General features: G+C 44.4%; 1 long non-coding RNA gene across 5 annotated transcripts; it reads right to left on the bottom strand.

The window, feature by feature from the left end:
• Positions 1–3,661: 3,661 nt before the first annotated feature.
• Positions 3,662–7,951, bottom strand: LOC125542613 (uncharacterized). 5 transcript variants are annotated; one of them, XR_015618059.1, is made up of 9 exons: positions 7,539–7,951; positions 7,326–7,456; positions 6,688–6,756; positions 5,926–6,019; positions 5,731–5,783; positions 5,273–5,310; positions 4,397–5,008; positions 4,086–4,185; positions 3,662–3,920 (listed from the first exon to the last, which is right to left on the bottom strand). It is a non-coding gene; the product is annotated as an uncharacterized LOC125542613 (long non-coding RNA). The 5 variants fall into 5 exon arrangements; XR_007297996.2 differs by lacking the exon at positions 5,731–5,783 and having other exon boundaries at positions 6,688–6,759; XR_007297998.2 differs by lacking the exon at positions 5,731–5,783.
• Between the last annotated feature and the right edge of the window lie 6,211 nt (positions 7,952–14,162).

The following is a 14,162-nucleotide window of genomic DNA, read 5'->3' as shown; positions in this document are numbered from 1 at the left end:
AAAACATATTAATGTAATTTTATCAAATATTTACGTATTATTAAAAAATTCATGTAATTAAAATGTTTTTTACTAGACAAATGTATGTATAGTTTAATTTATTTTAATTTAAATATAAGAATGTATAAAATCCTGGGGGAACACTAGGCCATTGTTTCTTTTTTTCACACATATTTTAAAATTTATTTTTATTCGAAAATATATCTTTTGAAAAACACATATACTTTATTAAAACACGTGCACACTTTTTACACCTAGAAATACATTTTCTAAAAGCATGAACACTTCACATACTACCTGAATATGTTGTAATTTCTAAAATAAGAAAAACAACTAACATGTGGAAAACGGGTGCAGAAACTGCAGCCCATTTAACTCCACGATTGTGTTGGATATATAAAATGTTGTAGTGCGTATAAGATAATAAACTTACATGGCGCAATTGGTTGGCACATGGCGCAATTGGTCAACAATACATATGTATCTAGACGTGATTTGAACCGTACTTGAACCATACTGTCAAGTTATAAAACCAGTTTGGTGTATTTTTAAAGTTCAGGCACCAAAGTGAACATCGATGGCAAGTTTAGGCATCACTAGTGTTATTACCTCTTTCAAATTTGGTAAAGGGTATGCTGCTATTCACCATACTATTAGCATTACCTTTGATCATTATATATGGTGCCTCTTGTGTCAGGAAGCAAGCAGATAGCAGACACGTCCGTAGACAAAAAATGTACATGAGGGCGGCCGCTAGATCTGACTGGTATCGGTCTATTTTGGCTTGCCTGTGTTTGCTGGCGGCAAGGAAGGTGGTGGCCCCGCGCAGCATTGGCATGCTTGTTGCGTTAGGGGTGCGCGGACTAGTCGAGGTTCTCGCTGGCCTTTGCCGGGTGCGAGGGAGTGGTGGTTGGGCTAATCCGGGTGAATGCCTGGCCGATGCTTGTTGGCCGGTAGGGATGGCGCCTGTGGGCGTCGTTGTGCTCCTTGGAGGCGTCATCGGGGGAGATCTGCGCATCCTTAACTCCTGGATCAAGATCTTCAGGTGAAAACCAAGATCCTGCTGCAGGGTCTGGCGGCGGTGGCGTCTTCAACATCGTTTCCCCTCTTTAGGGTGCTATCTTGAAGATCTTGGTTCCATTGCTGCGTCCTGCGGGCTGGGCGTGCACGACATTGTGGCCTGGTGTCCGTCCGGCAATGTGGGTGGTTGGAGTTGCGACTATGCGGCAACAACGATGTTGGCGAGCAGAGCTGGGTCGCAGCTTCTCCTTATGGTGTCGACAGTCAGGTGCGCCAATGTGTACACCTATGCTAGTTTCGTGTTGTGTCAGAGAAGTCGGAGCTGAGGTCGGCTGGGTCACTATGGCACCGATGACTCCATGAGGGTGGTTTTCAGCTGGCGGTGTTCTCCGAGTGTTGCATTGGACTAGGCCGATGTGAGTCTTGCAACTTTCTCCTGTGAAGCTCTTCAGTAAAATTGGAGTTGCCATGTTCTCGACGCTTCGGTCGACTATTTGGCGTTTGTGGCTAGGTCGTCCGAGTGTGCCCCGTGGTGGGTTCTAATCTAGATTTTCGTCCATTTTTCCTCTAATTAACTAGGCAAACTTTTTTCTTCTCAATCAATAAAAATGAAAAATCTTTTGTCTTGCCCCCCCCTCCACCCCCAAGGATATGAAAAATCTTTTGTCTTGGCCCCCCTCCCCCAAGATAGGCATTCAAAAAGCATCTTTTTTTTGCGAGTGACATTCAAAAGCATCTTGCTACATTAGAAAAAGATAAGGTAGATGTTTGCGAACGGCGCGCCGGCCGAACGCTCGGCCGGTCACGCGTCCACGCGGTCAAAGGGCCGCACGCAGACATCTCTCATATCCTTCTCCTTCATTTTTTTCTTTTTTTGTTGGTCATCTCTCTCTCCTTCTCTGCTTCGTTCTCAGGCCCCGTCGTTACCATCGCCGCCTGCAGGCCTCTGGGACTTCGCGGCCATGGGAATCAGCCGATCCAGCTGCCCTCGGCCGGATCTGCTCGGATCCGCGTCATCGGAGCTCTGCCTGCCTCGTCGGACCTGACCACGTCTAAGCTGCAACCGACCACGCGCGGAGCTGCAACCATTGAACCTTTTTTCTCCCGGAATGGCACCGCGGAGACGATGGCCATGGGCGGGTGTCGGAGCTCGGTGGAGCAGTAGCAAGTAGATGTGGAAAATGGTTGTAGCAAATTCCGACGCCGGTTTTAGCAAAACCAACTATGGTTGCAGCAAAACGACGTCAACATCGTCGCGAGGTTCACAGCTAAGACAACAAGTTTGAAGCTTTTTTCAATACCGGTTGTAGCTTTTTCGTTTGTTGTCCATGGCTTACGGCTTCATAGTTGAAGCTTTTTTCATTGTCGGATGGAGCTTTTTTCATCGCCAGATGAAGCTTTTTTGTCACCAGTTGTAACTTTTCTTTGGTCGTTCATAGTTTTCCGTCATACGAGTTGAAACTTTTTCATAGCTGGTTGAAGCTTTTTTGGTCACCGATTGTAGCTTTTTTGGTCATAGGTTGCAGCACTGGGCATCTCCCTGGGCACTCGATTTTTTTGTTGCAAGCGGGGGATGAGCGCCGGCGAGCACACCGGTGAGCACGGCAGTGAGCTCCAGTCGTTGCCATCGGAGCTACAATGGTTGCCACGGAAACTACAACTGCATGGGTGGGTTGTAGCATGAACGAAGCCGGTGACGAGGACGGCCGCCGAGGGCTGGGACCGGCGACCAGGGCGGCCGGCGAAGACGGGCGGCGATCAGAGACGGGAAGGGCAGGCAAGGGGGCGGCGACGAGGGAAAACGCGTGCGGCCGCCGAGACGGGGTTCCTTTTCCTGTCCGCGCTCGCGAGAGGAAGAAGACGACATGATTGGATAAAGATCCAACGGATCGGGTCGGGCCGATCTGACGGCTAGGGTTGGACCGGCCGAAGCGTTCGGCCGATGCGCCGGCGCCTAGCATCGCCCAAAAGATAATACATACAAATATTACGTCACAATACACTTTCTTTCAGTTTGAATTTAAAACATATATATACACTACACCATAGCACTACATCCCCAACAGACAAATTGGTCGGGAATACAGGTTCCCCTAACAAACAGTCGGATGGGAAAGAGTATTGCCGACCGACACTGTCTGTTGGGGAAAGTCCAGACGGGAAAACCCTTTCCCGACCGACTGCTTGTCAGCTATGGCATATCTTTCCCGACAAACAATCTGTTGAGCCTGCCATGGGCCTTTCCCGACCAACAGTCCGTTGGGGCTGCCATGGGCCTTTCCCGACCAACAGTCCGTTGGGGCTGCCATGGGCCTTTCCCTACCGACTATCAGATTGCGAATTATTTCCCAACCAACGTTCAGTTGGGCCTGGAATTAACCTTTCCCGACCAACTGTCTGACGGGGTTTGTTGTTTTAGCGACCAACAACCGTTAGCCCTCCCATTGTTAGATTTCACATTACCAATAGAATGTCAATCAAGTTACATAATTCATAATAGTATAAGGTGCATGTCATCCAACAATATTAAACTAGAATCAAACAATAATAACACACATTCATTATTTTTTTCACACACACACACACACACACACACACATATATATATATATATATATATAGTTAATCTGTTATGAACTGATGACCATCAAAGTTTCCTATAAACCAATGTAAGTAATTAAATAAAGGAAACGTTATGGTTCATTGTCTGAGAGCAAAAAATCCTTGTTTTGTTTTCTAGAATTTGTCTAAAAGGCACATTGTCTGCCTTGGCTCCTACTAGTGGGGAAGCAACTACATGCCCATCCTCATAGCCTTCGAAAAAGATCCTTGCATCGTTCTCATACTTGACATCAAAGCTTTCATTCTTCATCTTGGAGGACATCCTCCAGCTTGAAAATCTGCAAGTCAAAATCCACAGTTAATATTCTGCACCACAAATGGAGAACATTGTATTTTCTATAAGCTTCCTTCAATATCATTTCATATGAAAGCAACTGAAGAGAATTCATTATCACTAACGAGAAAAGGGGAAGCCCTTCTACAAATTTTAGAAGAGCATGTACCTTTTGCTCCCCTCTTTTGTGTTTCCTGTAAACTTCTTTTGCTATATCCTGACATACAATTTATCCTGGTCTATTGCCCATGGGGGATAACTTGCCATTCCTACATAAGTGAAAGGAGCAAGAAATCAGACGATTAAGAACAGATAGCTGCGAAGGCATTTGCTAAGCATCTGCAACATGATAAATGATAATAGTACACATGGCCATCCAAAACGCCAGTAGTAGTAAGTTTCCATCATTAGTTTTTTTAAGGTTTCCGTCAAGCAAAGAGTTTCCCTGTGCCATAAAAAGATACATATGAATTTATGTACCACTTGTTATAATAATCAACAAACAGCAGCAACTTGATGTCTCCATATGTCTGTGCTTCATTCCAGAGCTCCTCGTTCACCACCTCATTTTTATGATTTTATCAAAGGCAGCAAAAGAGGCACATAAGTATTGACCATGAAGTGAGGAGCTGTAATTCTAGAATAAACAGAACACAAGAAGAGTTTTGACAAAATTTTGAAGAGTGTTGTCTTGTGACAAGGTGTAACCAAGTACATAGTGAATGAAAATGCAATCAAAACAGGAAGAAGGATCTTCAATAAGGTGGTCACTACCCACACATGATACCCCAGTTCTACGAACCACTATTCTACGTTTAAGAACCACTATTCTACGTTTAAAATTATTTGCTGTAGAGATTAACCCAATAAAAAGATAAAGGAATTTATCCATGGGGACAGGTGGAACCTTCAATATTTCCAAATCAGTGACATGCTCAAAGTCCTCTGTTGTAGGCAAGCCATTTGCTACCACAGACAACAATTTAATATCTCCTTCGATCATTACTTCACCAACAAACCCAGGCTATAAATCCAAGTAAAAAAGCAAGGTGAGATCTTCCCGATGTCGTTGCCACCATGGATGACTAGCTCCTGGTCATTGAAAGTTAATTGGGTGGAGATGAGTGTCAAACAATAAAATTTTAATAATCAACAACCAGAAGAGGTACATCGCTATATAGCTTCACAGGCTATCCATGTTATCAGGTCCTGTCGAAAAGGAATTTCCTATTGAGGCATGGTATAGAGGCACTAGTTTGGTTCAAATGTTTTACTGTCTTCCATTTCAAGTATGGCAATATTTTTCCGGAAACATAGGCAACCATTGGACTAATGTGAGAATGTAAAGGGACTTACCAGTTGGTTGATAAGTGTTGCCAGAATATCTTGCAGCTCTGTCAAAAATAAAGGGCCAAAGGTGAAATTGCAGTTATGTCAAGTCAAAGAATGTAGTACAACTCTCAAAGAACAAATATGGTACAACTAGAATTTACCAGTTTGGTTTTCAACTACTTTTATTGCATATATAAATAAAGTTAAATTGCAGTGACTAAGACTGTGGAGTTTGGGGCAAGGCGGACATATTCAACTTTGATATTGAATATTGACAAGGAGTTCAAGTGGATATCATATTATGCCATGTACATTAATAATATTTACATACCCATCAAACTTAAAAGTAGATGTACAAATAAAATTCAGATCACTGCCTGCGAAAGCAGTTTGGCATATCTTAAAGATATTTATGTTGCTCCAGAAAAATAAGGCTACTCGACGAAACAATTAAGCCATGAAGATTCTAAAGCAAGAGTTACTTTTCAACGGTGGTGTTCCAGTGACTACCCATGTGTTGTGATGGATGTTTGCACTGGGAGAAATCAAGAATCACCAATGTTAGAAGAAATGTTTAAGTGGATCCTCAATTCTATAGAAGTAATGGTATAACATGTCAACATTTCACATTTCGAATTCTGAAATTGGATAACTAAGTCATCCTTGACAATGTTGACCTCTTCGATACCAAGAATGGTGTTCATTACTACCATTTTCAAGGTCGTGATCTTGCCATCAGTGGTCGTGGTCTTGTGAATGGCCTTCTTCTTCCTGTCATCGGTGGAAAACTAAGTACAATAACAAGAGGAGAAATGCTTCATATATTTGTACTCTTAAGCTGACACACGTCCACTAAATGGCATTCAATGACAGATCAATCTTGAAATGTGACACCAATATGTTTAGATGGTGATCAATATGCTTAGTGATCCCGCTTCAAGTTGGGCATTTCTACAGAGGATAGCAGCAATGATTCACAGGGCACAAATTATTAATTTTGAGGAAACATTTTAGGTCTGAAACAAAGGATTCACACAAGTTACATAGATATATGTAGAATAGACAACATGCTGAAAGCAGGAAACGCTACTGCTCGCTCATAGAAAAATCAATCCATGAATCAAAGTAGTGCTAGTTTTTTTACACAAAATTGCGCGCTGGGCCGATGTGGTGCATGACTCCGTCGCCGGGGGTTGAAATCTGTACACTGCAGGTAGAGAGGGGAGGAGGGAGAAAACTAATGGGCAGTGCTTATCTAGCTATTTAATTTAGTTTTCAAGGACTACACTTTACATAATCGAACCATTTCTTTGCCTAACATGTGGATCACAGGAAACAAAATAGGTGCTACAGGAATTGAACTTCACAGGAAACAATGATGTTTTAGCAGGAATTCATGAAATCAATATCAAACATGGTCTAACAGTATAAGAAAATACCTTTTGGAAATCCACACATCATTCGGATCCCGCTGGTTAGTAGGTTTGGCTGCCTTCTTTTGTCAGGCACTGCTATAAATGTTCACCAACAATATTATACAGGTTGTATCATACATTGTCCATACAAAAATAACTTGAAAAAACAAAATCTGAAATATACAAGTTGAACATAAGGCTTCTCATCAAGGAAAAGCAAGAGATTATGCAAGGAATATATTTTTGTAGATGTCAGGTTCAGTACTTTTATCATGGTAAGGCTGGTTTCATAATCCAATTCCATCTACATTAACATGTAAGTGCTGTAGAAAACACGACAGAGTTCAGAATCAGATTTCAGATTATGGCCAGCTTATTTTACAAAACTATTTTGTATCCCCTCTCAAATGCTACATGTGGGTACTTTACTTCAAACAAATAATGTTTTCTGGGTGCCCGTTGGCAAGGACAAAGGATATTTGTATTGAATAAGATTTATACATATAAATGTTTGATTATGGATTTTTTTTGCCCACAAATCTGAAGTTGTCCAACAGAAGCACAACGGGAATATCAGAAATAGGTTTGCAATGATTGAAGAGCATAGACACAAATAGTCCACTCAAGAACTAATTTGAGAAATACGTACACTCTGAACTCACTTTGGTCTCGCGAATGGTACAAAGAAGGCATGTCTTTTGACATCCGCACATAAGAAGGTCATCGGGACTCGGGGCAGAACGTCAAATGGATGGTCTCTGAAGAAGAACCCACTGGCACTGATGTTTCCGATCTGTGAGATGAATTTGGTTGTCAGTTGAGAGAGAGAGAGAGAGAGAGAGAGAGAGAGAGAGAGAGAGAGAGAGATGCCTCACCGGGATGTTCGCACGGACATAAATCTCCGCCGCCGGCAACCTGGAGGGGGCAACGGCGGGGAGCAGGGCCGCGTGGGGGGCACTGGTAGGCAGGACGACGTGGGGCCGGCAGTGGAGGAGCAAGATAGCGTGGGAAGTGCTTCTCCACGTCCGACATAGTCTTCCCCGGGATCTGCCCGGCACCCAGGATGACGAAGAGGCCGGAGTTCTTGGTGACGGGGTGGGGATGGAGCACCTTGGTGGTGGAGAGGGTTCGATCTCGGGGGGGGTGGGTGCTGTGGGGGCGGCAGGAGGGTTTGAGGGCGACGGCGCGGTGCAGCGGCCGACCGGAGAGAGCAGTGAGCGTCGCGATGTTGGGGGCGGCGTGAGCGGCGGCTAGTAGTGGGGAATTAGGGATTTCACGGTACTGGGAAGGAAAGAGCAGCGACGTTCGCGGGCTGGGCCAAAACTTGGCGCTAAATTTTTTCGTCGCGCGCTTGGCCCATTTAGCCACATGCGGTCGGTCGGCGTTATTTACCGACCCATAGTTCAAAGGGTATGCAAGAATTGCCGACCGACTGCTCGATGGCATTTGTGCATGCATTCCCGACCGACTGTTGATCGGCGTATGAAAGCTTTCCCAACCAACAGTCCGATGAGGGCTTTCTCAACCAACGATTGGTCGGTAATTGATAACTTTCCCAACACACATCGGTAGGGCATAACGTACCGTGGTGTAGTGATAAGGTGGTACTAATTTGGGGAACCACGTCCCTAAATTTTCATGCGTACATGATCTATTGTCCGCACTACTACCTGGGCCTTGCCCTGAGATGTCTCACATGGCTGAAGCGTTGCCACTTGGGCCTCAGCCCGTCCGGCGATCCGCTGCACAGTAATTTTGCAACAAAAAAAACCTGTGGTTTCTGTTATTCAACCCGCACTCCAGATTGCTTCTCGTACGCTACGTTCAATTTTTCTGATATACGTTCGTTGCTCAGATGGGCCAGGCTAGGCCCGCTGCACAAATTTATATTTCTATTTTATCAACTAGAATAGTACCACCGTGCTCCTTTAAACGAAATCCTACCGACTTATATATGTTCGTCAGTTGCAAGAATCAAGCAAGCCAAGACACCAGGATGAGATATACGGGTCATCTTTACCCAGGCGTCCTCCCCTCGAAGGGCACCAGCGGCGGCCTGCGTGGCCAACGCGGCGGATCCGACTGCTCCGGCGTGGATCCAGGGCGGACGTATCGAGACAGAGACGCGCCATCCTCTTCCATGGGCGGGCTCCCTGGAGAAAACTGCTGCAGTGGCTGCTGGTCGGGCCTGGGGTCCAGGGGAACGAGAGGAAGAGGAGTGGGTGGTGGGTTTTTTTTTTGAGACAATGATGCTCGATCTATCTTTTTTTTAGTTGTGATGCTCGATCTATCTGATCGGGAGAGAGAGGTGTGCCTAGGGCATGGGCCGCGGCTTCTATGGCGAAAGGGAAGGAGCTGGGGCGGCCTGGTAGAAAAAAAAGTCTTTCCTTCATTTTCTATTTTTCAAACAAGAAAACAAAAAGAATTTATTTCAAGGGGAACCAAGATGAGATTTGGCAAATCAAAGCACCACAACTTCAAAGAGTTATTTGAAGAATATCACATGAATTTAAAATATTTGGAATCAAAAGGAAATTCAATTGCAAGTCTGGTTATGGGTGATTCCAAAATTAATGGAATGTTTTATTCTAGCTCGCTAATAATATTGGGAGGATATGTTCATGGATTATAAAGAGAACCACAATGAATTCCCTCATTTTAAATAGATCAAAGATCTATGCAGTTTATTTATTTGTGTTTTAATGGCACGATGATATGATGATGCAACAATAAAATAAAACAAAGAATATAATAGCAAATAAGCATAGAGTACAGGAATATATTTTCATACAAATTTATTGACATATATCTGCCGCGATCATGGTGGAAGAAATATAGACGACCACACGGGTGGGGGTTAAAATATAGGACATTGACCTGTGTATGGATGGGGGGAGGTGGTCTTAGCAATGCTTATTGAGGCTAGGTGGTGTGATAACTTTTTGTCCCGTTGCAACGCACGGGCATTTTTGCTAGTATTACCAATGCTTTTTATTTTTCCTTCTTCCTTGCTTCAAAACTACTAGAATTCAAGTACCATGTGTTTTATGGATTACGTCCTGACGGTTTCATCTCACATGGACTTTTCTAGCTGAGAATAACTTGACAAGTAGACCAGCATCTTAGCATATGCCTCAGCCCTATGGGTCTGTATCGAACCTTTCTACTTTTATTCTCGTTCTTTTTCTGCGAACCTCTTTGAACCTGGATTTGTGCTTGTAAGGGCTCCAGCGTGCTAAAGCCGGGCAATATGCCTCCTCTCTAAAAAAAACATATGCAAAGAATAACTAATCGGTTCTCGCAATATTTTTTAACTAATCGGAACATATATATAGCTCATAAAAGATTAGCAGGACTACATCAGCGTCCTAGGTTTTCAACTTTTTTTTTTGAAAGGAAGCCTCTTCGCACTTTATTGCAAATTTGAGAGTGTTACATCATTCAGTACATGAGGTAATAGAAAATTAGGCAGAACATCATCCCACCAAATCATTTGTTTTGAGTCATAAGCATTTCTCGCTAAAACATGTGCCAACTTATTTGCTTCCCTGGGGCAATGATGGAACTGAATCGACGATATCTCATGTGCAAGTTGGAAAGCATCATATAAAATAGCAGTATATGATGCCAGTATCTCTGAACCTCCATTGCAAGCGGTAACGAGCTCTAAACAGTCTGACTCCACGGTGATTTTTGAGCATCCAATATCAGGTACTAGTCCAAGACCAAGGTAAAGTGCCATTGCTTCTGCAGACGCAACACTTGAGGCATAACTGAAAATCTCTGCAGCACCGACAACTGCTTCCCCACGACTGTTACGCACAACAGCAGCCATTGATCCTATACCATCTTCAAAGAAAGATGCATCAGTATTTAACTTGTAAGTACCAATAAGTGGTTTCTCCCAGCCTACTCTTCTCGCCTGCTGCTGAGGACTTCTCTGCATAGTCTTCTTGGATACCGAAAGCTGAGCTAAGAGACCATTTGACGTTCTCGCCTTTCCTTGCTTCTCTCCTTTCCCACCATATGTACCATGAGGCCACAACCACTGTTTCTTGCAAGCCTAGCTGTCCTAACACCGGCGACTTCCTGTGTGGCCATCGTAGGATTTCTTCCAAAACTACAGAGCCTGAAAGATCCACTGCCAAAGCTTGATCAATAACTGTATTAAGGCCAAGTGCCTTCCAAACTTGCCGAGCGCGTGTACAAGTAAACAGCAAATGGCGAATATCTTCAGGCCCAGAACGACAAATAGGACATTCTGCTGAGACTTTAATATGCCTAGAAGCGAGAACTGCCATACCAGGAACAACACCTTTAAGAGCTCGCCAGATGAAGATTTTTATCTTACTAGGGACTTCCAACTTCCACACAGCCGACCAAACAGGATTAACATTTGAGGTCCCTTCATTACTAAGAATTTTTGAACCAAATTGGTGTTCCCATTCTGAGTAGTAGGCTGACCGAACAGAAAATGAGTGTGATTTGGTCTTATGCCATGCTACAAAATCCTCGTTTAGATGCACTGATAAAGGAATTCTCAAAATTCTTTCTGCATCAATTGGAAAGAAAATAATCCTGATAAGTTCCACATCCCAAGCTCCTGTATTAGGATCAATCAACTCATTCACCGTTCTTAATAACACGTTCCCTTTTCTTGTGTGGATCATCCTTGTTGGACTCGAAGGTATCCAATGGTTCTTTCAAATATTTATTTTCTCACCGGAACCAACTCTCCAAATGTGGCCTCTCCTGAACGTTTGCAGACCAGCGACGATACTCTGCCACGTAAAAGATGATCCCTTTTTTGGCCCTGCCTTTAAAATATTTTCATCAGGAAAGTATTTTGCTCTCAAGACAGTAGCACAAAGAGTGTCCGGATGACGCCCCTCTAATATAATACTCGTATGTGGACTATTCACGACAACAAAATTATCGGCTAATCTAGTTCTCCGGATGCACGGGTTAACCCGCTGAGTACGCTATTAATATGAACCAAACCAAACCGTGTCCCAAGAATACGTGTTTAGTGTCCCGAAACGAAAAAGCACGTTTAGTCGTATCCATCAAGTACCTGAAAACCTCTTGGCCTATCATCCAAACAGAGTGCTCTCCCACAATTCAATCTCCGATCAGCAGATCCACCGGCGCGGCAAGGGCGGCGCATCATCGATCTTCCGAGCTCGGACTGCGGCACGGCGGAGGCGCGAGTTCATTGCGGCTCGGCTACCGGGCGTCGCCTCGCCGAGTCAGCCGGGATCGACGGCCGGGGGACTAAACTAATTCCTCCGATCAAAGTTATTAATCAGTTCACCATCCCCAGTCGTTTCATCGCAGCACGCATAATAATCAGATGATGTGATTAATTAGTCCCACATCGCCATTTCGGACGGAAATTGCGCGCTATAAATGCGCCCCATTCGCAGGAACCCTCGCCGGGTCTGGTAGCGCAGGCCTGTAACTCCGGCTTCTTTGGAGGGTAGAGTTGGCGAGGGAAAGGCTCGGCTCGGGCGTCGCGGGCAACGGCGGCGGAGCTGAGCTCGGGTTGTGGTTGTGTGTGTGCTGCCGAGCTTTGAGCCCATGGTCAGGCACGCACGCACGTCCTGCTTCACGCAGGACGCGTGGTCTCTGAGCCCGGCAGACGCGGTACGGGACTGTACCCCCCGCGACGGGCATATGCATATATGCATGCACGACCGGCAGCCGCCGGCGGCGAGCCCATATAGTTATCTAGCTGGGCTTTCTCCCGTTGTGGGGGAGCCTTGGGTTCGTTCGCGCGCACTCCGACCACCACCCCTCTCGCCAACTCTTTTGGAGTAGTTTTTGCATGGCCTGCATTGCGTTCTGACATCTATGCAGAAGACACGAGTCGTCAAGCTATGTGGTTAAATCAGAAATTTGTGTACGCCCGAACGTAGGATAGTCACCTGTCGAGGCTTGCTGTGGTTGAAGCTTCGATGTGGAGTGTGGTCGTACTCCCGTTTCATCGGTCTTAGATTTCCACTCCGAAAATGGACCATGATACTCTAGCAAAGAACCACACGTGAATCAATGTATTAAATAGCGGGCTATGAAAAATAGCGGCGAACCTCTAAATCAGCTATAGCAGGCTAAAGCGGGCTATTTATGAAGGCGACCATTTAGCGGCACCCTGTTGAAAAGGCTATAGCGGCCGGCTATTTAAAACTATGTGTGGACGTCGTTCTTGCATTTACAGTCTGTTAGAAATTCCTCTACTAACTTTTTTTTTGAGGGGAATTCCTCTACCCCCCCCCCCTCCCAACCACCGCCGCACGGCGTGATTTCGCCTGCGATGCCAAAGTGAACCCACCCAAGCTGCCTCCCCAACCCATTCCACGGCATGAGCCACCAGTTCCATGCGATTTCGCCTTCATTAGTAAATCCTAGGCGCGATATTGTTGTCCGCCCGCTTGAACTTTATTTTCTTTCTCTACCACAGTCGGAAACTCCAGCAACAGTATAGGCCTTTGTTCTCCCCTTCCGTCTCAGCTACTTGTATCAACGGGGTAGAAAACTTGTATGGAACAAACTTCTTAATTCATGTACGTGAAGTAAATCTTTCTTAAGTAGAGTAGCAGTCTAGTCATGTGGATTGTTGTTGCCATATGGATGGTTTTGCGCAAAATGGTTGGGCACAAGGTTTTGATTACCACGGTAACCACGGATCTCGGTACCCCATGAGAAATTGTCTTACTGAGCAAAAAGAAAAAGACGACGTTTTTGAATTTGTATGAACTTTGGCTGAATTCTCATTCAAAATTCTTCCGCAAGAAAAAAAGAATCCCCATTCGAAATTCATATAGAAAAATCAGCAGGTAATCGTCATCTGTTTTCAGTTACCGCGGTGACTGGAAATCTCGTTGCCCCTTGAGTTTTTTTCATCTGGAATCCAAAACCTAGGTTGGGAAGAGAACCTATATTCTCTCCGTGTTAACTCCAAAAATTTGTGAATATTCCTTTAAGAAAATCATGGATGATAATCTTAACATGGCATGTCGTTTTGCAAAAGAAAAAATTGTGTAAGATATGATCACTTATGTCCTACATGAAAGAAGACAAATTAACACACACGGAGGTGTGAAGATTTTTATTTATAGGTACTCCCTCCGTTCACTTTTGTAAGTCGTTTCGGACAATTCAGAATAGGTTGTTTTGCACATTGTCTGAAATGTTTTCAAGGTCTTATAAAAGTGTACAGAGGGAGTACAAATTTTGTCTTTTATATGCATAGTGCATCTTATCATAATTTTGCACCAACTTTTACAAGTCTACTTGTTATCTCATACTGGATATTAGAAAGAAGTTCCAAGAATTGATCCAGTTAATAAGAGGGAAACCTCCGAAAACCCCACACACCCGACTAGGAATCAGGGCACATCATTCGAGCAAGATACAAAGGGTGCCTAGGCCCAAGTCCATCGACACGACCTCATACCTAACCAAGATCTACTCCTTGCTTACCATCCACCACCAGCAAA

The sequence above is a fragment of the Triticum urartu genome, chromosome 3A, assembly GCF_056163025.1.
Source record: "Triticum urartu cultivar PI428250 chromosome 3A, HENAU_Tu73, whole genome shotgun sequence".
Lineage (NCBI taxonomy): Eukaryota > Viridiplantae > Streptophyta > Magnoliopsida > Poales > Poaceae > Triticum > Triticum urartu.
This window is presented reverse-complemented; position numbering and strand designations above follow the sequence as displayed.